Genomic DNA, 3,169 nt, shown 5'->3' with positions numbered 1-3,169 from the left:
GATCATACGAGTGGCCCTCCTCTGGACCCTCTCCATGCTGTCCACATCCCTCTTGAAGTGCGGTGCCCAGAACTGGATGCAGTAGTTTAGCTCTGGCCTGACCAGTGTCACATAGAGCAGGAGGATCACCTCCTTGGACCTGCTCAAAATGCATCTGTGGATGCATGACAAGGTGTGGTTGGCCTTCCTAACAAGGTATGGTTGGCCTTCCTAGTATAACTCTATCTGCACTGGAAGGGTTTGTATCACTTTAACTACACAGGTAAAGTTGATGTATGATACCTTTAGTAGTGTATACAAGCAAATACTTGCTTTTCCCTTGTAGTAAAATGTAGGTCTGCTATATATTAACAAGTGAAAGAAACAAAAACAGCCACCTCTACTGTAATTCCAGCAAGAAATTAGCCATCTCCTAATAGGAAGATCCCTGGGGAAACAGAGGATACCTTTTATAGTGTTAATTCAAAACCTTTGATTAAAAAAAAACAACCAAAAAACCTGAGTACATCAGGCTGCGATTAGTCACTATTTGACCACCTTTGTTTGTTCCCCTTTTCACCATTCTCTCTGCTTTGTCACATCAGGGCATATCTTATAGCAGTATTTTGCTTTTGTGCACACATAACATATTGTGTACATATTGTGTACATATTGTGTACATATTAGAAGCAAATCATTTGTTCTTAATAATAATTGTGTAGTAGTGTGTAAAAAAAGGACACAGAATTTGATCAGTAATATCAAGGAGAAATTACTTCTAAACTAAAGAGGGCGTGCTGAATATAAGAGGTGTAAGCACTCAGGTTTGACTGTAGCAACCGGATTTGTTCTAGAAGACAGTAGACTATTGTGTGGGTGCAGAGATCTGCACTAGCACATGTTTTATAGGCTGGGCCTCAAAGGGCCCAAACTAGTTACCCAACATATTTTTAACTATAATTTCAATGAAACAATGACAAACAGCTGAGTTATTTCCTCAAAGATATCATGTAATGTACTTAGATTCTAGAACAGCTTGTTAAAACGCACTGTGGTGTTACTATTTCAGTAGCTAGTTTCATTTACTATAATGTCTAATTATGACATTAACCTCTTTAGATGACTTTTAATAATTATATCCAACATAGATATTTTCTATGACAGATGTCTGATACACCAATTTAAAGAGATGAATACACAGCACTTGCTTTCAAAACTAAAATATCTAGCATATTATTTACTGTGATTAAGTTCCTACCAACGTGGTTGTAACATAGTGAAGCAAGCTTTTCTGGTTAGTGAATTATGTCTCTGCTGAGTCATCGTTGTTTTTTTAAAGGTTTATTATGAATGAAGACCTGGGTCAATGCCAAATTCCTTGCTTCTGGCTGCTTCTTTTGTTCCCTTGCAAATTGTTTAAATCCCTGGAAATGAATGTCTTTAAAATGAAAACTCCTGGAATCATAACTAAAACCTGAAAAATATTTTAAACTGTAAAATCCACAGTAATGCCCCCAGAGAATGGTCATATGGACTTTAATATAAAATTTCACCAAAAGCAAAGAATGTGATATGTCAAATCACTGTAATTTAAGGATATTACAAGAATCAGCAGTTTAAAAGTATTGATGTTTTTTTACTGCAGAATGGAGGTAGAGCTCCACACACAAAAAGCTATGGTGGAGATGGCGTAATGAAAGTACATGATTGCTGCAGCCTCACTGAGATTCAAAAGAGTACAAAAATACTGTGGGAAAATGTCTTCTCATTCCCCTCACTCGTTGTTCTGGATGCTGTGGGAGAGAAACCCTGACAGATCAAAATAATTTTGGACTAATTCCACAAAATGTCTTAAATATCTAATATACCAGATAGGCAAAAATCCGGTCCTAAAAATCCTTGCCCCGTTCCTGCCTAATATTGCAATTCACTTGAAATTTTGTCAGTAAAGTTCCCTAGGGCTGGGGAAAGAAGTTACACATAAAATGGTATAAGTGATCAGGAACAGTTCAAATCTGTAACACAGCAGAAGTTCAGTGCACATAATTTGCTTTCAAAATGGCCAAAATCAGTTTAAGATAGACCTGGATGAATGAATGCGGTACCAGACTTAACTGATTTTGATTAAATTGGTTTATTGAACTTCTGTCCCAGATTCAGATTCAAGTTAATTTACAGTCCCATAGCACCCCAGAATGCTTTGCACCTCTCCCACAAACCCCTTCTCGCAGAATGGGTGGGCTAGCCTTGACCCAAGTCGTCTGTTCCGGCCAAGCAGGGAGGCATGCTCTAGTGCCACCCCGTCCCCTGGCTTCTGTCCTGGGCCACTGCAGGCATGTGGGTGGCTACATTTCTGGAAACAAAAGTGAATGTCTGTTCACTTGCTTGTCTATTCAATCTATGCAGCTTAGACTAACCTACTAAGACTGAATCAATTAAGCCTCCAGCTTTTTGACTTTCTGTTCTTAGGCTAGGTGCCTAAATGTCTGCCAGTGGTCATGTCCATAACAGTCTGAGTTCTGATAGCATCCAACAGCCAGTCACGTAGGGTTAGATCCAGAAAGGGACTTCTGGTGCCCATTCCCAGAATAGAATCTGCAGCCCTAAGCTAGGTCCTAAACTCCCCTGCAGTGCATGAAGAGAGTTAGGCACCTCAGAATAAGGCTGCAGACAGCCAGCATGCTCTATGGGGAGCTGCCTACATCAATACCAGGCAATACCAACAGAGGGGTGCATCCTTATATGCCACTCCTTTCTGAGCTTAGGGACCTAACTCTGGTGTGCTGGCAGGTGTCTGTGTTTCACTGGGATTCATGAGCTGGATCCCTTTCCTACATTTAAGACGTGTCTACACATTGTTGCATGGCAATGTTGCTACGGTGCCTTGCTTTAGTACTTCCTTTTGGAAGTACTAAATCATGGCACAGTGACCGCCCGTACCGCGCCATACATGCAGCGTACAGTTAGATGTTGCAACTGTGGAGCGCCTTGCTATGGCAACATAGTTGCTGATCACATAGAATCATAGAATCATAGAAGTAGGGTTGGAAGGGACCTTGTAGATCTTCAAGTCCAACCCCCGCCTGAGCGGGAGAAAAGACTGGACTCAAATGAGTCCAGCCAGGTAATCATCAAGCCTCTTCTTAAAGATCGCCAGGGTAGGAGCCAGCACCACTTCCCTAGGAAGTTG

The sequence above is a fragment of the Gavialis gangeticus genome, unplaced genomic scaffold, assembly GCF_001723915.1.
Source record: "Gavialis gangeticus isolate Ggan-Ray unplaced genomic scaffold, GavGan_comp1, whole genome shotgun sequence".
NCBI lineage: Eukaryota > Metazoa > Chordata > Crocodylia > Gavialidae > Gavialis > Gavialis gangeticus.
This window is presented reverse-complemented; position numbering follows the sequence as displayed.